This window comes from Dermochelys coriacea, chromosome 4, assembly GCF_009764565.3.
Source record: "Dermochelys coriacea isolate rDerCor1 chromosome 4, rDerCor1.pri.v4, whole genome shotgun sequence".
NCBI classification, from domain to species: Eukaryota; Metazoa; Chordata; order Testudines; family Dermochelyidae; genus Dermochelys; species Dermochelys coriacea.
This window is the reverse complement of record NC_050071.1, coordinates 125,425,084-125,445,604: the sequence shown is the minus strand read 5'-3', so window position 1 is coordinate 125,445,604 and position 20,521 is coordinate 125,425,084. Positions and strand designations below refer to the sequence as shown.

Sequence of the window (20,521 nt, the reverse complement as noted above, 5' to 3'; positions counted from 1 at the left end):
TGGTTTAGTGTCATCTGCAAACTTGCTGAGAGTGCAATTCATCCCATCATCCAGATCATTAATAAAGATGTTGAACAAAACCGTCCCCAGAATTGACCCCTGGGACACTCTGTTTGATACCAGCTGCCAACTAGACATTGAGCTGTTGATCGCTAATGAGTATGATTTGATCACTTATGAGTATCTCCTCTCTTTGCCTCTGCTGTTGTTAATGATTCCTAAAAAGATTCATGAAACTGAAATGAATCATGAGTTCAATTGCTGCCCACAGGGTTCTGGATGGTTTGTCATATTGTTAGTTTCACACTGCTGTTGCTTGGCAAATCTGTGAGCAGCAGTGGAGGCGCTGGAATTGCATGCAGAAAAGAGAACACATCAATTTATGTTCAGTTCATATATGGACTAAGACAGTTTTTTGAGAGAGCTCAGGTTTTGTGGAAATTGATGATTTAGGCTCCCCAGTTCCCATGGTAAGTTTTCTAATTGCTAGTGGTGAGTAAATGAGTGAAGTTTTCAAACTCTGTGGCCACATACTTCAGTGGAGCTCAGAACGAAGAACACTACCATAACAATTAAAATAACAAAAAAACAATTTAAATAATTTGATTTTTAGTGCCATAATTCCTCATTGTAATATTTAAGGTAATGATGATCAGGCTTCATTTAGGGTTCTTTCATAAGAATGGCCAGACTGGCTCAGACCAGTGGTCCATCTAGTCCAGTATCCTGTCTTCAGAAAATGCCCAGTGCCAAATGCTTCAGAGGGAATTGACAGAACAGGGCAATTACCAAGGGATCTGTCTCCTCTCATCCAGTCCCAGCTTCTGGCAGACAGAGGTTTAGGGATATCCAGAGCATGGGCTTGCATCCTTGATCATCGTGGCTAATTCTTTTTGAACCCGATTATACTTTTGGCCATCACAACATTCCCTGGCAATGAGTTCCATAAGTTGCCTGTGCGTTGGGTTTCAATCTGCAAAGCAAAACTTCTTTCTCCTGGACCTCTAGTTTGTTCTTGCTATGATCTGTTTCTTCAATGTATTCTTGATATGTGAAAGTTTTAGCTGCTTCTGGTAGAGGGAAAAGATCTTTGTGTAGTGAAATAAAGATAGACTGGAATATGAAATTTCACTTTTGCCACACTGCTTTGTGTCTACAAGAGAGAGTACAAGATATAGTTACTCTAGAATCCATAATTTCTTGTCAAATTTTATGACTAGATTCACAGATTCCAAGGCCAGAAGGGATGATTGTGATTTAGTCTGATTTCCTATATAACACAGATGACTGAGCTTCCCAAAATATTTCTGGAGTCTTAAATTTTTCAAAAGTTTTTCTAGATGGTATCTCCTGATTTCATAGAATCATAGAGTATCAGGGTTGGAAAGGACTTTAGGAGGACATTTAGTTCAACCCCCGCTCAAAACAGGGCCAGATCCCAACTAAATCATTCCAGCCAGGACTTTGTCAAGCCTGATCTTAAAAATCTCTAAGGAAGGAGATTCCACCACCTATCCAGGTAACCAATTCCAGTGCTTCACCACTCTCCTAGTGAAAAAGTTTTTCCTAATATCCAACCTAAACCTCCCCCACTGCAACTTGAGACCATTACTCCTCGTTCTGTCATCTGCTACCACTGAAAACAGTCTAGATCCATCCTCTTTTTGGGACCCCCTTTCAGGTAGTTGAAAGCAGCTCTCATAAATTCATGGACACTAAGGTCAGAAGGGACCATTCTGATCATCTAGTCTGACCTCCTGCACAGTGCAGGCCACAGAATCTCACCCACCCACTCCTATGAAAAACCTCACCCATGTCTGAGCTATCGAAGTCCTTAAATCATGGTTTAAAGACTTCAAGGAGCAGAGAAGCCTCCCTCATGCCCCATGCTACAGAGGAAGGCGAAAAACCTCCAGGGCCTCTCCAATCTGCCCTGGAGGAAAATTCCTTCCTGACCCCAAATATGGCAATCAGCTAAACCCTGAGCATATGGGCAAGATTCACCAGCCAGATACTACAGAAAATTCTTTCCTGGGTAACTCAGATCCCATCCATCTAATATCCCATCTCAGGGGATTTGGCCTATTTACCCTGAATATTTAAAGATCAATTACTTACCAAAATCCCATTATCCCATCATACCATCTCCTCCATAAACTTATAAAGTAGAATCTTAAAACCAGATAGATCTTTTGCCCCCACTGCTTCCCTTGGAAGGCTATTCCAAAACTTCACTCCTCTGATGGTTAGAAACCTTCGTCTGATTTCAAGTCTAAACTTCCTGGTGGCCAGTTTATACCCATTTGTTCTTGTGTCCACATTGGTGCTGAGCTGAAATAATTCCTCTCCCTCTCCTGTATTTAACCCTCTGATATATTTATAGAGAGCAATCATATCTCCCCTCAACCTTCTTTTAGTTAGGCTAAACAAGCCCAGCTCCTTAAGTCTCCTTTCATAAGACAAGTTTTCCATTCCTCGGATCATCCTAGTAGCCCTTCTCTGTACCTGTTCCAGCTTGAATTCATCCTTTTTAAACATGGGAGACCAGAACTGCACACAGTAGTCTAGGTGAGGTCTCACCAGTTCCTTGTATAACGGTACTAAAACCTCCTTATCCCTACTGGAAATGCCTCTCCTGATGCATCCCAAAACCGCATTAGCTTTTTTTCCACAGCCATATCACATTGGCAGCTCATAGTCATCCTATGATCAACCAATACTCCAAGGTCCTTCTCCTCTTCCGTTACTTCTAATTGATGCGTCCCCAATTTATAACTAAAATTCTTGTTGTTAATCCCTAAATGCATAACCTTACACTTCTCACTATTAAATTTCATCCTATTACTATTACTCCAGTTTACAAGGTCATCCAGATCCTCCTGTATAATATCCCGATCCTTCTCCGAATTGGCAATACCTCCCAGCTTTGTATCGTCTGCAAACTTTATTAGCACACTCCCACTTTTTGTGCCAAGGTCAGTAATAAAAAGATTAAATAAGATTGGTCCCAAAACCGATCCCTGAGGAACTCCACTGGTAACCTCCCTCCAACCTGACAGTTCGCCTTTCAGTAGGACCCGTTGCAGTCTCCCCTTTAACCAATTCCTTATCCACCTTTTGATGTTCATATTGATCCCCATCTTCTCCAATTTAACTAATAATTCCCCATGTGGCACGGTATTAAATGCCTTACTGAAATCTAGGTAAATTAGATCCACTGCATTTCCTTTATCTAAAAAAGGTTACCTTTTCAAAAAAGGAGATTAGGTTGGTTTGGCATGATCTACCTTTTGTAAAACCATGTTGTATTTTGTCCCATTTACCATTGACTTCAATGTCCTTAACTAATTTCTCCTTCAAAATTTTTTCCAGGACCTTGCATACTACAGATGTCAAACTAACTGGCCTGTAGTTACCCGGATCACTTTTTTCCCTTTCTTAAAAATAGGAACTATATTAGTAATCCTCCAATCATTCGGTACTACTCCTGAGTTTACAGATTCATTAAAAATTCTTGCTAATGGGCTTGCAATTTCAGGTGCCAATTCCTTTAATATTCTTGGATGAAGATTATCTGGGCCCCCTGATTTAGTCCCATTAAGCTGTTTCAGTTTTGCTTCTACCTCAGATATGGTAATATCTACCTCCATATCCTCATTCCCATTTGTCATGCTACCATTATCCCTAAGATCCTCTTTAGCCTTATTAAAGACTGAGGCAAAGTATTTGTTTAGATATTGGGCCATGCCTAGATTATCTTTAACCTCCACTCCATCCTCAGTGTTAAGCGGCCCCACTTCTTCTTTCTTAGTTTTCTTCTTATTTATATGGCTATAGAACCTTTTACTATTGGTTTTAATTCCCTTTGCAAGGTCCAACTCTACTCGACTTTTAGCCCGTCTCACTTTATCCCTACATGTTCTGACCTCAATTAGGTAGCTTTCCTTGCTGATCCCTCCCATCTTCCACTCCCTGTATGCTTTCTGCTTCTTCTTAATCATCTCTCTAAGATGCTTGCTCATCCAGCTTGGTCTACAACTCCTTCCTATGAATTTTTTCCCCTTTCTTGGGATACAGGCTTCCGATAGCTTTGATTTAAAGTAATCCCAGGCTTCCTCTACCTTTAGATCCATAAATTCTTCAGTCCAATACTCTTCCCTAACTAATTTTTGAGAGTCAGCCCTTTTGAAATCAAAAACCTTAGTTGCAGATTTATTTTTGTTAATCCTTCCATTCAGTTTGAACTGAATTAGCTCATGATCACTTGAGCCAAGATTGTCCCCTACAACCATTTCTTCTATGAGGTCCTCGCTACTCACCAAAATTAAATCTAAAATGGCATCCCCTCTAGTCGGTTCACCAACTACTTGATGAAGGAGTCCATCAGCTATCGCATCTAGGAAAATCTGATCCCTATTATTATTACTAGCACTGGTCCTCCAGTCTATATCTGGGAAGTTAAAGTCTCCCATGATCACGCAGTTTCCATTAGTATTTACTTTATTAAAGACATTAAAAAGGGCTCTATCCATATCCAAATTAGATCCCGGAGGTCTATAGCACACCCCAAGCACTATCGTAGGAGAGGCTTTACTAGTTATCTTCCCCAATGTAATTTTTGCCCAGACGGACTCTGTCTTATCCATTACACCACTTCTTATTTCTTTACATTCTACCTCATCATTGATGTACAATGCTACTCCACCACCTTTCCCTTTGTTTCTGTCTTTCCTAAACAGCACATACCCTTAAATACCTGTAGTCCAGTCTTGACTACTATTCCACCATGTTTCTGTTATCCCTCTAATATCTGGTTTCACTTCCTGTACCAGTAGCTCTAGTTCCTCCATTTTGTTACCTAGGCTCCTCGCATTGGTGTATAAACATCTTAATTTTTGCTGTTTAGCCTCGCTCACATTTTGTACCCTATTAGGCACAGTCATTCTACAGCCAGTATAACCTATTAGACTAGTATCCACACCGCCCTCGCTCCTTATATACATTCTCCTACCCACAGCTGTATCCTTTCTTACTTCATCTTCTTCCCTCTCAATGCTAAAATCTGGCGTGGAGATTTCCTGGACATCTCCCATCCATCTCCCCCTAATTCCTAGTTTAAAGCTCTCTTTATCAGTTGTGCCAGCCTCGATCCTAGAAGTCTATTTCCTTCCCTACTCAGATGAAGTCCATCCCGAGAGAACTCTCCTCTGTCCGTGAATGCCTCCCAGTGGCCATACATCCCAAAGCCCTCCTTATAGCACCACTGCCTAAGCCATCTGTTGACAGTCATAATCTTGTCACACCTTTGTTGCCCTTCTCTAGGAACAGGAAGGATCCCGCTAAAGATCACCTGAGCCTCAATTTCCTTAAGCGTCTTCCCCAGCCTAGCATAGTCTCCCTTAATACTTTCCAGCGAGAATCTAGCCGTATCATTTGTTCCCACATGAAGGATAATTAGGGGATTCTTTCCCGCTCCCTTTAGGATCCTTTTCAACCTCAGGTCTACATCCTGTATCTTAGCACCCGGAAGACAGCACACCCTTCTATTCTCAGGATCAGCTCTAGTTACAGGCCTGTCTATTCTTCTCAATAAAGAGTCCCCGATCACATAGACCTGCCTTTTCTTGGTGACAGTGCTATTCTCCAGTCTCTCTCCTGTTCCCTCTGGCTGCAAGTTCTTTCCATTCCTATTTTCCCTTATAATCTTCTTCAACCCATCCTGTATCCTCCTGGGGCTCATATTTGGTGTAGTCTCCCTTGACTCTTCCGCTTTTCTTATAGGACTAGCCTCTCTTCTCTTCTTCCTTACCCTTCCACCTTCAACAAGTACCTGCTGAGCCCCTTCTTCATTTTCCAACTCTGCAAACCTGTTCCTAAGCTCTATTTCTCCTTCACTAGCCTGTCTTTTCCTCTGCCTGGTTCTTTGAGTCACATGTTTCCACTGACCACTTTCCTCACCCAGTCTCCCCTCAAAATTCCCCAGCCCTGCTTCCATCTGTGAGTTTGAGCTTTTCCCTTCAGATACCTCATATCTTTGCTCCATCATCTGCTCAACCCCCTTCCTAAACTCAACCAGACTTTCCACCTGCATCTCCAAACCTCTGATCTTTTCCTCCATCAGCTCTATCAGACGACATTTCATGCAGAAAAAACTCTTACCGGTTCCCCCTTCCAGGATCATGTACATACCACAGCTTCCACATCCAGTCATCCTGAATGTGTATTCCACTACAGGAGTCACTCCCACAGCTGCCTCCATATCTGTCATCACCTTCCCACCTAAATCCTGTTAATCTGGGAAACACAAGGCACACCAAAAAGACCACCCCCCCAGCAAAAGCAAACCCCAAACAAGCACCACAATACAAACTCCCCTGTTTAGAGCTCTGTTTGCTAGCTCCTGTGCCACTGCAGCTGTCTGTGCTGCTGCCTGACTGGCTGGCTGGCTACCTTTATAGGACCCCTAGTCAGAAGCCCCACCCCCTAAGCAGGGCTCAGCTGCTCACAGCACAAAGCCCCACCCCCTAATCAGGGCTCAGCTGCTCTCCCAGCACAAAGCCCCTACACACACACAAATACTAAAAATACAAAACCAAGTAATGAATTTTTTTTTTAAATGTCTATAGCTTACTTCAAGTATTGTCCTCCCACATTCTTAGGACATAAGCACTGGAAGGCACTAGAAATAGGAAGAAGGTAGGAGAAGGAAGGCAAACAATCTAATATTAAGGGGAAAAAAACCCTTAAACTGGCATACATATCTTGCTCATAATTAAAATATACAAGCAATTTTAACAACTGTAAGTAATAAAAATGCCTAATGTTAATTTGTAATGCATAAAGATATTGACCTCAATGGGACAGTGCACAGGGAAGATCTTACTAGACTCCGATCACATCCCAGTTATAACTAACTAGAAACATGACTAGATTTTGTCATACAAAAGCTTTTAGATTTACTTGGTGGAGGAGTCTGCCACGATCAACAGGCACACAGTCTTGATTAAAAAAAAAAAAAAAGACACCCGAGTTCAGGTCTTAATTTACTGTATGCTAAAGAATTATATGTAGCTCCATCATTCTACAGCTTTTCACAGAGTTTATAACCAACCAGGCATTCTGAAGTGAGGTTTTTCTGGCAGCAGATACATGGCTGTGTTATGGAAAAAAAAAAAAAAGCTGCTGTCTGGATAACTCAGGGTATGTCTACACTGACAAAACTATGTTGATCTCAATTACATTTACATACAGCCACCGCAGTAATTAAATCGCTTTACACATCCACACTACGTTCCTTGTGTCGGAGGTGCGCATCGTCATCAGGAGTGCTTGCACGAATTTAACTGTCAATGTGAGGCATTGTGGGATGGCTTCTGAAAGCCAGTAACAGTTGATGTAAACAATGCATTTTCTACACGGACACTATATTGACCTATCTCAACCTAAGTGCTACACCTCTTGCAGAGGCTGAGTTATTAATTTGGTGTAGTAACATTTTAGTATAGATGCTTACAAAATTAGGTCGACGCAAGCAACCTCTTGCATCGACCTAACTGCAGTGTAGACCAGGACCGAGTGTTGCTGTAATCAGATCTGATGAGAATGTTATGACATCCTATGTAACCTCACCTCTTACATATCTCACTTGCTTCACCCATCTGGTGTCTCAGTTTGCTACCTGTAAAATGGGAATCATACTTGGGTACTACAAATTGGTACTGAGAGACAGTTAGTGTTTGTATGGCTCTTTGTATATCTAAAGTGGTGTGTAAATGGTAAGCCTAGAATAGTCTTTCCCAGAGTAGGACCAAAGCATAACAGTGAAATTACACTTTTGTTGTTTGTGCTGTACCCATTCTGTGAACAAAGATTTTCAATCTGGTACTTTCTGTTTTACTTTATGGCAAAATAGAGTAATCCTCTAAATTAAAGAGTGCCTCAAATGTTATAATTCTACAATAATCCAGACATAAACAACCTCCCCCCCATCACAATCTGAACAATAGCTAGTCTTCGATTTCAAGACCTGTAACACTTGAACAACAAAACTACTATCAAACATTACATTGACTAATTTCATTTTTAAAAGACATGGATCAGTTGCTGCTGCTAAGTAGCAATAGTTTGTTACACAGAAGTTCAACTTTAGATGGATAAATCTGAGCCTTCGCTGAACTATTGAGTTTAGTCTCCAGAGTTAATTTCTAGACCCATAATTGATTTGCAGGTTCCCCAAAAGAGGACACTGGGGGGGAAAGGTCCTGGGGGGCACAGTTGGGGAACTGGAGTGGGAAGGAGGACATAGGAGGATATTCACTGCAGCTGGGGGAAGTATTGTTCCCTGTCATGGTGGCAGGGCAGCTGGCACAAGCCCAGGATGCTGTGACAGCTGTCAGTCAGCACTTTCTTGACGGACACCTTCCCCAGAAGTGTCCTGGGTGGATGGGATCTGGTAGCTGTGGCTTTTGGGGGAATGGACTAATCAGCTGTAGATGCAGGGGAGGGAGCAACTGGGGCTCTTTCTGAGCTGCAGCTTGTCTGCTGCAAACTCTGCCCTTCTCTTCCCTCCCAGACATTTCATGTTATTTGAAAACCCTGCTGGGAAACAAAAAGCAGGCTCAAAAAAGAGGCTATGTCCACAAAACTCCAGATGTATGGTATCATGGAGTGTGGAGGTGTCAGGGCACTGCACTCCCCCACTTCTTGCGATTCACCGTGACTCTCAGCCAGCCAGTAAAACAGAAGGTTTATTAGACGACAGGAACATAGTCCAAAACAGAACTTGTAGGTACAGACAACAGGACCCTCTCAGTCAGGTCCATCTTGGGGCACAGGGAGCCCAGACCCTGGTGCTGGGCCTCCCTCCGTTTCCCCAGCCAGCTCCAAACTGAAACCCCCTCCAGCAGTCTCCTCCAGCCTTTGTCCAGTTTCCCAGGGCAGAAGATGTCACTGGGCCCCAACCCCCTCCTGGGTTCAGGTTACATGCTCACATATCATCCCTCAACTGAAGGATTCAAATTCTCGGCTAAATTGGAGGGGAGTTCTTGGAGAATAGCACTTGTCCAATCCAGGCAGAGGGGCTAGAGCTCTCCTGCCTTCAGAAGTTTGGAAGTAGCACTCTTTTCAATCTCTGGTTAGTATGGATGAGTGGAGGAGAATCACCTATCCGACTTTAGCACTGGTTTGCTCTGCGTGTGTGAAGAATAGCATCTGGCCTTATATACATATTCTGAGCCTCTCTCAACTGTACTGAACTTTGAACAGATTAAGTAGCAGCTGTGTTTAACTGGTTTCAACAAAATCAGCAAAAACAACGAGGGGTCCTTGTAGCACCTTAGAGACTAACAATTTATGTGGGCATAAGCTTTCGTGGACTAAAACACACTTAATCAGATGCATGGAGTCAAAAATACAGTAGCAAGTATATATACACGGTACATGAAAAGATGGGAGATGAAGTGGGTTTTAGCCCATGAAAGCTTATGCCCAAATAAATTTGTTAGTCTCTAAGGTGCCACAAGAATTCCTCGTTCTTTTTGCTGATACAGACTAACACAGCTACCACTCTGAAACATGTCAACTAAATCAGTTTCTACTCTCTGGTCATCAAGTGTAGATAGGGCTAAGCCATCTTAGAAGCATGTTTAAAGATGTTCTAACTTAACTATGTAAAAACTGGTTTAGCTGGAAATATGTTCAAACGTGATTCTAAAATCCTTTCGTAACTGAGGGTACTAGGGGTCATATTTGGTAATTTATATGGCTGTAAAAGGTACCAAATACTAATCACTGCAGTTTGCCCTTTAATGGAAATGAACACCAGAAAAATAGAAGACAGCTGGGAATTGAAGTACTCTTAGCTCATTTTTACTGCCATGTTTCAAACGTTAGACTTTATTTTTCTTAGACATACTCTGTAGAATGTACCAATAACTGACTCCATATTTACAAAAACGCCTCTCCAGACAATGTTTTTCTGTGATCCATGGTTCATTGAGCAAAGAAAAATCTTTATTGGTTTTTATCAATCAAAGAGCAATTTCAGGTTTTCCATGGCAAAAGGCCCATAGCTATCTGCTACTAAATAGATCTGTACTAGTTTTCTAAATGCAATTTCCTGTCTAATTTGAAGCAGATTTTTAGGCTTCATTGTTTACGTGCCCTTCCTAACCAAACCACTTTAAAGGCTACTGTAATTCTTACTCCAAAAATAATCAGAATAGGAAATTCTCTTGTTCTGGTTTATGGTTGGTTGCACATACCACAGAAGTTGAAGACAAGATGCACCTTATCCAGCTAATCGTAGAAAACTATGATGATATTGTTCACTTTCTTCTCAAAGTTTCTGTGATACAGTCCTCATGGCTATTGCAAGATCTGTTCTGTTTGGTAGCAGCTAGTCTTCAAAGAATATGAGAAAAGTGATGATCCAGACACAACAAAAGGACTAATAGACATTGAACTCTACCTGCCTGAAGAAATGGAAAGACATGGTGTAGGATCTTGACTTTTCTCATATTCCACTTGCAACACCTGGGCACTCCTTTGTAAGCTTGGAGCCGCTGACTCAGTAAACACAATCAACCAAAAGTGACGGTCAGTGCTGTTGCCTCACACCTTCTCTGTAATTTATAGACTAGAACTGAGAAGCTGATTAGTCAGAAGGTTCAGAAAGAGCCTTTTCTAGGTGTCCAACAAAGCCCTGCCACTTAACCACTATCATCCCCGTAAACTACAGAAGAAATAAACTAGTTCCTTATGGCCATAAAAGTAGAAAAGCTGCTGGTAATTCCTTAAGAATTTGGGGCCAAAGGGACAACCATGGTTGGCAGACCTAAGCACCGCCGTACATTCGATGGGGAAGATTCCAAAAAACTGGTGGGAGGCGATAGTGATTGCCCTCCTCACACAGGGAAACCACCAACTGGTGCTGCCAGCTATTGCCCAATATCACTCTTCTCCATAACTCGTAAATTAATGGAAAGAGTTTTACATACCTGTCTTACCCCTATCTTTGAGGCCATCCTGCCAAAGGAATAGGTCAGTTTTAGACCAGAATGAAGTTATTTCGACCAGGTTCTTGCCATTACTAATTACATCAAGACTGGTTTCAAAGTAGCAGCTGTGTTAGTCTGTATTCGCAAAAAAGAAAAGGAGTACTTGTGGCACCTTAGAGACTAACAAATTTATTTGAGCATAAGCTTTTGTGAGCTACAGCTCACTTCATCGGATGCATCGGATGCTGTAGCTCATGAAAGCTTATGCTCAAATAAATTTTAGTCTCTAAGGTGCCACAAGTACTCCTTTTCTTTTTTACATCAAGGCTGGCTTCCAATGGAATCTAAAGACGGGAACAGCATTGATTGATTTGGTGTCTGTGATACAGTATGGAGATATGAGCTATTACTCAAGACATCAAGAGTCATCAAATGCTGTAGTACTCAGTGACTCCTGGCCATAATGTTGAGCAACTGTAAATATCGCTTCCTGTTGAATGGGCAGTTCAGAGGTCAGACTTACCCCAAATATCTGTGCTGATTCCGTCACTATTCAGCATCTGCATTAGTGACTTGCCTGACACAGTTTCATGTAAATCATTTGTGGTGACCACATTGTTGCAGTACAAGGCAAAGACCTCATCACCATCAGTGACAGTCTCGCCACCAACCTCAAGATAATGGCCAGAATAATTTCAAAATTGGAAGCTCCATCCCAATGCCTACAAAACCTTGGTAATAGCTTTTTATCTAACCAACAAAGCCACCAAGGAACCACTTAATGTTACCTTTTGTAGTCAATGGGTCTGAAATAAATAAATCTGAACTACTTCGGTGCATCTTTAGATGGAAGCTTGACTTTTAATGCTAATCTGGAAAAGATGCGAAAAAAGATAAAAACATGAAAACTCACAGGCACAACATGAGGTGCCAATGCCCACACACGCTTAGAGGAGCACCTCTATCACTGGTGTACTCAATTACTGAATATTGCTCACCAGTCTGAGCAGACAGCTCACCAAATCTCTGGAAATGCAGCTCAATATCATGATGAGACTTATAACTGGAACATTAAAATCAACACCTGTTCAATGATTTCCCACTCCGGAACATGTACCCACGCTCAAGATCTGGAGAGAGACACATACAGCTTATGAGTACAAACGAACCAGGGCCTACCTGAACTTACCAATTCATGAGGACCTCCAGACACTTCTGAAGACACCTGAACTCTTGCAAGCCTTTTTGGGATTGGGCTTAATCAGGATCTTCCAGACTTCAGTCTATCCTGGAAGCAATGGTCTACCTTGAGCCATTTCAGAACATCGCCTGGCAGATGCTGTCATCTCTCACACCTCTAAAAGTGTGCTTGTGGACACCAGTTACAAACTATAGTCCTCAGTGTCCACTTCAGTGTTTTTGCTGGTGGCATCTCAGTCTTTGATCCTGTCCATATTAATCTTCATGTAATTTTGTAATGCATTCTAATACTAAATGGTTAAAATCCTCCTACTGACTTCAGTGGGCTTTGGATCAGGCTGATAATGGGGAATACTTGCTGATAGAGTTCATAAATGCTGTAGCTTAAGTGAATCTTTGTATAATTAGCTTTTCTCCACCAACCTCAGTTTTTCTGTCTCTTTTCTTCCTCCCTCCTCCCTCTCTCTAATCTTTCTGCTTGCCAGAACCTGTTATCTCCAAGACTGGCATAATAATCCACCCATAAAATGCATCAGCTCTGGCAAGTTAAGCTTTTGATAGTGTTTGGTATAAACCATATAAAAGTCCAGTCTTGAATTCACAATGTCTTTTGGTATCAAATATGAAGATTAAATTTGTATTTAGTGCCAGTTCAAGTGAGCAATTCTGTTTTGTACAAATAAACAAACAACCAGTTTTATTAGGATTCTAAGGACAGCAATAAATGTTCCTGCTTGTGAAATAATCTCTTCCTGTTGAAGACAAAGGGAAGAGGCAGTTTAGAAGAAATGTCAGCTAGGACTGTTTGGCTAAAAGGAAAATTATTGTTTGGTATGTTAAAGACTTCTCTGCCTGCTAACTAGTCCGATCATGAACTTGATTTATTAGCTCTTGGGCTTCCTAAGATGGTGCCAACTTTTCCTTTTTGAAGTTCAACAGGAAACATTTGAAATGCCAAGAAAAAACTGCCAAAATGTTCACACTGAAGAATACACTTGTTGAAAAAGATGGAAACTTTAATGGGACATCATAAATAACTTGTTTCTACACTAGTTTTGCTAATTTTTCTAGGGCAGATGATTGAATAAATGTGTTTCTAAAAAGTTTTTTTAGAAGAGCAAGCGCAAATATATAGGAATCACTGAGATAAAAGTAAGGTAATCAAAGTGCGGTAGTGTAAGATATGATAAAGCTGTAATTATATACTATATACAAAAAATACATTAAAAGAACATTACAATTGCAAAGGCAAGCACTCAAAAGTTAGGAAATGCTCAAAAGTTAGGAAATGCTTTCCTGTGCAGCCTTAATTCAGCTCTTTTCTGTATGTATTATGATAGAGTCTTTAATTATATGAACCCATACTATTTTTTCCACAGGACCATAGCCTCTTTCATGTATACTGACTAGGCTTGGATATCCTGAAGTATTGGAGCCAATGAATTAAAAGTAAATTTTATACTTGCTCTTCACTTGCCCTCAGTCTGGCCTTGGCTGAGGCCTTTTTTAAAAACATTTCTAAACTGCAATGTCAGGTTTCTGGAATCCTGAGAAGGAACTGCAGGGTCTGGTCCAATATTTCCAATTTGTGTATGCAATGTAGACACCTGTCCACTAGGAAGGGGGACTGAGATCACTGACACATTTCCAAGAGGCTAATGAATGCCTTACGGAACAGTAAACCAGGGCTAATCTAGTCTAACGCATATCTTGGCACTGGTTTAAAATGTGTGAAGTATTAAAGTTTGGGGTCTGAAATGTGTTGCCAGCTGCCATCTTGATTACCACAATTAAATTTTACTTTGCTAGATTTCACTACATTTTATGTACCTTTTATATTTGATAGACTTACTTTTTTAGTGTGTTAAACTTTTTTTCACCATATTTAATCATGAGTCAAACGTCTTTAATATTTTGAAACCATGTATATTTCCTGAATTCCTGTAATACAGGTAGTTAAAGAATATTTTTGCACGTGGTTTTCTTTGTTGTTAGGTATTGAGTAACTTGGACAGTGTGAAAGATATATTCTTCCAAATTTCTAGATGCTGATGCACACAATGCTGTGGTTTGGGTAGCGGTATTTCCATTATAAAGTCTTTCCTCCTACCATACATGTAACTCTGTGTCAAAACTTCCCTTTGGGATTAAATTTGGAATGAAACTAAGAATTGCTGTTGCTTTTTAAAAATAAATTTAAAATGCCCCCCTCCAAAAGGTTTCAGATACTGCTTTGAATTTTACAGAAAACTCCCTCTTTTAAGTACAAGTACAATAAACACTGCAGTTCCTCATTTCCTGTACTAGTGTCCAGCAAAAGTTTTAGTGTACTCTGAAGCTAGGTTATATATATGTATAGTATGTTAAATATACTTTTCATCTGAATTTAGTAGTTTGCTTTGAAAGTCTCTAATGCTTATATGTGCATGATTACCAGAGGGGTGGTTGAATAGATTGTTTCACTTCACTGTTACTGTAAATTGAGGTAACTTGTTACTTTTTGTAATCTGTGGTGTTCACTGTAATTTTCTTCATATAAATACTTGGAAATAGCCAATTGCAAAAACACTTCAGCCTGATCTACACTTTATTTTTCCCCCCAATATAGCTGTCAACTAGGGATTTGATGGTTTGATTCTTCTCCCCCCTACCATCCCTCTCACCGCCCAACATAGATATGTCTGCAGAAACCCAAGTGTAGATGCAGTTTAGGGTTGCCAGCCCTCCAGGATTGGCCTGGAGTCTCTGGGATTTACAGATTAATCTTTAATTAAAGATTGTCCTGTAATTAAATCTCCAGGAATATGTCCAACCAAAATTGGCAACCCTAATGCAGTTATATCAGCTCAAGGGACTGGTATAATACCAGCAAAAGGACTTTTTTGCCCACTTAAACTGTATGTACACTAGTAGGGTTTGCTTGTATAGCTTATAGTGGGAAATCTTTTAAGTGTAGACAAGGCCTTAATTTTGGGGGGAAATCTAGAAAACCCATTCTTTAGCTTTTTGGATCAGCACAGGACATTGTGGCACAGAATGAATATGTATGTGTCTAGCAAAGCCTGTACTGCTTCCTTGTCTTTATGATCTCATTTCCATATCTGATATGGATTCTGATTGGACCGCCAGTCAGACTCCTCCTCTTCCAAAAAAAAGGGGGGGGGAGCGTTTCCTAATGAAGTTAACAAGTACAAATTGTGAGGGATTCTGTAAAGTTTTGTCAAATCTCTCTGGCTTGCTTCAGATTAAAAAGTCCTTACCTTATTATCAGTGGAAGTACCATGAATGAGTTGGCAGACATGTTTCATAATGGAACAGGCCAGTATTGCATTGAAAAATAGTCTTTTATTAGCTCTAATTACTAGCCCAAGTGAAGAAAACTGAACCTTAGAAATCAAGCCATATATATGCTAATAATGTGCAATGGGCTTAGGTGTACTGGAATTGATCTATATAACTGACCAGATATGATTCTTAAATCTAAATTGTGTATTGGGTTTCCTGGCACTTTTATGATATAAAGATATGCTATTCTTGGATACCAGAGTGGGGGAACACAATGACTTCAGCAAGATTCCAGATTCCCATTTTGATATTATCTTGTCAGTCTGGCATCAGTCTCATGCAAAAGGGAAACAGTGAAGCAGAATCAATATTGTGTCTAATGATGCATCCCTTACATTAAAGGAGAACCTTTTGAAAACAGCTTTGACCACTGTGTAACTTTCAGAATAATTTGAAATAAGTGGAAGTAATGATAAAAGACTGTTATTGCAGGTTGGTTCATACGCCCCTTGAAATAACCATGTAGAAAATATCACAGAAATGCAGTAAGAGTTTCAGATTTTTTTTTAAAAGCTAATATAAATTAGTACTGGATACAGAATAGTTTTCAAAGGTTACTCTTTGGAGGTATATCAATTTGGGACTAAACTCTCAATAGAGCTACTGAGAGTAGAATCTGGTATGATGAGGTTTTTATGCTATTATGTTTAATAGTACAGTTCTTGCCTTTTCAAATTATTTTTTTCACTCTTCACACTTTATTAAAAGGTTTCCTTAGTGATGTAACTCCTTGTTGTTCATTCTTCTTGTTTATTATGCATAAAAATATGGAATTTCTGTAGCTCTGAGACTGGTCTGAAATGTTTAAACCAACATAAAGTTAATTTGCAGTACTCAGGTTTTTTCAGACGTACAATCAATGTCAAGTAATATCAGGTGCCAGCTAACCTTCTGCTCTCTTAATAATCTCAACTATTGATGAATTAACCTTTTTGCAATAAATAAAAGCATTGTTGACTTAAATTAATATAGAATCCTCACCTTGTGGTGGAACTGTTGTATGATACTTAAAGAATATACTCAACATATATTTTTATTTTTTATATTAATGTAGACTGCAAACAGAACTAGTAGGTCCTCTTCATTTCTAATTCTGGTATGCCCCCTGTGTCTCCATGGACAAGTCACTTAACCTCTGTTCCTTACTTTATTTTGTAGGATGGGAAACTATATACATGTGATTGGGCTCAATGCAGGAATTCCTATGTCAAATTCTGTAACCTCTGTTAAGCAAGAGGTCAGATTAGATGATTATAATGGTCTTTTTGGCCTTAAAATAATCAGTCTGTTCTTCACATATCGCTGTTGTTGAGAATTAAGTACTTTCTGTTTATATAATGGTTTGAAGGTCTAAGTGCCATTGGCTAAGATATTCAGAAGTGAGTAGTAATTTTGGGTGCCCAACTTGAGACACCCTAAAGGGCCTAACTTTCATTAAGTGCTGAGCACTCACCTTTTGAAAACCAACCCCCTTTATATTGTCTCAAGTTGGCTGCAAAAATCACTAGATACCCTCTTCAGAATTTTGGCCATAATGATTTGGGTTCGTAGATGTCCAAGAATGCAGTGTAAATTTTGATCTAGTTAAGCAGTGTGCCTTATTTTGCTGACATAACTCTACGTTACTGCTGAACCCAGTTATCCAGAGTTGAAATCTTTTTTTTTTTCTTCCCCTTCCTCCCCCCCCCCCCCCGGACAGTGGAGTTTAAACCTGTTAAACAAATTATTCACTTGGCTTCAGAGATACGTAGGAGCTCTAAATTCAATTTATGAATGCCACCTGACGACCAATGCTTCTGCCTGGAAGGTGTTCTGCAACTGTCTAAATGTAAAATGCATCCGATGAAATGAGCTGTAGCTCACGAAAGCTTATGCTCTAATAAATTTGTTAGTCTCTAAGGTGCCACAAGTCCTCCTTTTCTTTTTGCGAATACAGACTAACACGGCTGCTACTCTGAAACCTGTCTAAATGTAGTCTCCAAAATGAAATGTAAGAGATGCATTTTAGTCAAGTGTGTAGGTAGGGGGAACAAAAAAAGGGAGGCAAGAAAATCATGAAAGGGAGGGTGGGAGGAGGAATGGCCAAAGGGTTGGTTGTCCTCACCAAATGTTAACTTACCATGTACAGTTTTCTGCATTTTAGTCCAATCTACCTTCTTTGGGATTATAAAATAACATGTCATAAAGAGAAAGTGTGATGGAATAGGAACAGGGGGAGAGAGCATGGAACAAGATGGAGGGAGTTGAGAGGTACAGCTCAGATGTAAGCAGAGTGATGCACAGAAGAGGGTAGCATGATCTGGGTGAGCTAGAGTAGTACATCGAAAGGGAGAAGGAATGTTAGGACAAGGTTACTGGGAAATACAGAGCGAGCATGGAAGTGGGACAGGAGAGAGGATGTCTCATTTGGGGCTGTAAGACATAGAAGATTTAAAAATTCTTCCAAGGAGAGATGGGTGTCTTGGATTAAGGGCAGGGGAAGACAACACTTACCGTGCTGGCACAAATGTCTTTGTTTGATTTATGGAGACCTTTAATTTAGGTGCTAATGGTTATTTAAAGTAGCAATCAGTCTTTAAGCTTTTAAGAGTGAATGATTGAACTCTGCTCAAAAGCAGGGAAGAGATGAGTGGTTTGTTCTTTTCTCTGTCAAGTATCCTAAAGCAATTAGTTTCAGAGTAGCAGCAGTAGTCTCTAAAGCAATTAGTGTGTGTTTGTTTTTTTAACAAGTGTGTGTGCTCAGACAAACTTGCTCTACAAGAATACATATACCTCAAAGCAAAAATGCTGTGACTAGTTCAAGGGATATCAAAACCAATATGAAATGAGAATATGGAAAATAATCACAGTTTTAGACTGAACAAACTGCCTGGTTTTTACTTTTAGCTTAAGGCAAAACTGGTTGTGGGTAATGTGTGGAGCAGAGAATTATTTGGAAAGGAATGATGGTTCTGCTTTATTCCCTGTATCTCTGCAGTGAGGGAGTTACTTGTCATTGATACAGACAGAAAACTGCCTTGATAAATCATTCTGCTTTAACTCCTGTAGTTCTGCCTAGTTTGCACAGGCAAAGGTGACTTACTGTTCAAAAACAGTTAAAGGCTGCTCTTTCCTAAGTCACAAGTTCAGCTTTTTTTGTGGCTGAACCGTGAAAGAGATCTTGGTGAAAGGTTGACTTGAAATATCTCTTCAAAGGTTACCTGCCTGATGGAATTTATTTTTACTGTCAGGCTCCTTTTGAGTTAGAATGGAGCTCTCCAAAAGAGTAAGAAGTTCTCCAGTAGATGCTACCCACTGCTATCACAAATGTGTTCTGTAAATCCTGCAGATAGGGAAAATGGCTCCAAGTGCAGCCAGTTCCACCTTACCATTTCAACTCTTGCAGCATTCGGCACTGAAGCTGTTCAAGATGCCCCCAACCTCCTTCTAAAGTAACCACAGAAGTATGTATGTGGCAGCTGTGCTATCACTTCCTATTTTCTGTTCTATTCCCTTCAGGGAAAGCAGGAATGGCTCTAGGCCTGGCTCCTTCCTGCCTTCATAAAGGCGATGCTGCATTTGGAGTGCTGTGTTCCCCTGCTCCTCCCTTCCTGCAGAAGAGCTAGCAGTTCAAGCCTCTGTGCACTATGCATCATCCCCTCTTGAAAAACTAGTAGGGTCTGGGTTGCCCTCCTCCCTCATTCTCCCATCTCTTCCTGGAATTGATCTGTATAACTGACCAGATGTGATTCTTAAATCTGAATTGTATATTGCATTTCCTGTTACTATCTCTAGGCAATGACTTACCAACAAGCATTTTTATGATCTAAAGAGATGCTATTCTTAGATATCAGAGTGGGGGAACGGGATGACTTTAGCAAGATACCGCAGCAGTTCTATGGCTATTTGGTTCCTTTTCTCTTTTCCTCCCACGGGGAAAGGCACTAGTTGCTCTCTGGCCCCATTTGTTTGGGCAAAATTTCTACCGACTCTGAGGGGCAAGGGTCTTCAAGTCCTGCATACGCTGTATGTATTTATAATATATGATCATATTATACTGACTTATTCAGCAAAAATCAATTTTATAACTATGAGTAAACTACTTTGTGTATTAAGTGATGTCAGTTTGTCAGTCTTGTATGGTAAATGAAGGAAAACCTTGTCTCTGCTCCAAAAAAGCATAGTCTAAATTTGATGGGACAACATAATGCAGACAAATAGGCTGGATGTTCAGGGATTGGAAGGCACAGTCTCAAAAGTCATACAAAGTTGGTCTTATTTAACCGCTTATCAGTGAATGGCTTCCAGGAAGAAACGTGTTTTCAGGAGGAATGAAGGTTCTGTTGTTATATACAGGTCTGCTCCATCCTGATCTATTGGCGGTAGCAGCTTCTCATGTGTTTAGGTCAACTTGGCCATCGTTTAGGTGAGCTTTGAGTGTGTTTTTGTTGGCCTCCCAGCATATGTACTCCCATTTTCAGGTGCCCATAAACAATGGCTTTGGAGGGTTGTATATCATCCATGCGAACAAGGCGACCAGTCCAGCTAAGTTACACTTGTATGAGTAAGAATTCAGAGTTAGGCATGCAGCACAGGTCCAGGACTTCAGTGTTTGGTATCCTGTCTGACCACTTGATATTCAGATGAGATGCAGACAGCACATGTGAAAACACATTAGTTGCTTCTAGTGCCTGCTGTAGTGTCCGTGTTTCACAGTTGTAGACAAGAGTACTTAACGTGATTGCACGATAGAAACTAATTTTAGTGTGAAGTTGAATGTCATTCCACAAGGTAGCAACAAAGTCAGCCATAGACAGGACTGGCTTTAGAAATGCGCTGCATACTTTCATCACTGATCATGGCATTACTCGATAAAATGATGCCAAGATAGCAATTTTTTTCTATCACATTAAGTAGTGTGTCAGAAATTGCTATTTTAGGGGAAGAATAAATTTTTTTTGCCACTGGCTGCTAAAGTACTTCGGTTTTCTTGAAGCTGA

The 20,521-nt window shown here is 40.4% G+C and overlaps 1 protein-coding gene across 30 annotated transcripts in view; it reads left to right on the top strand.

Annotated features, from left to right (window-relative positions):
• The window catches only part of ADD1 (adducin 1), a 126,239-nt gene that overhangs the window by 44,413 nt on the left and 61,305 nt on the right, over positions 1-20,521 (top strand). The window contains exon 1 of one of the 30 annotated variants that reach the window (XM_038399329.1): positions 19,883-19,947. The exons of the other annotated variants lie outside the window; for them this stretch is intronic. The gene's annotated coding sequence lies outside the window, so the exon portion shown is untranslated. Of the gene's footprint in view, positions 1-19,882; positions 19,948-20,521 lie in introns of those variants that run through there. 30 annotated transcript variants of the gene reach the window in all.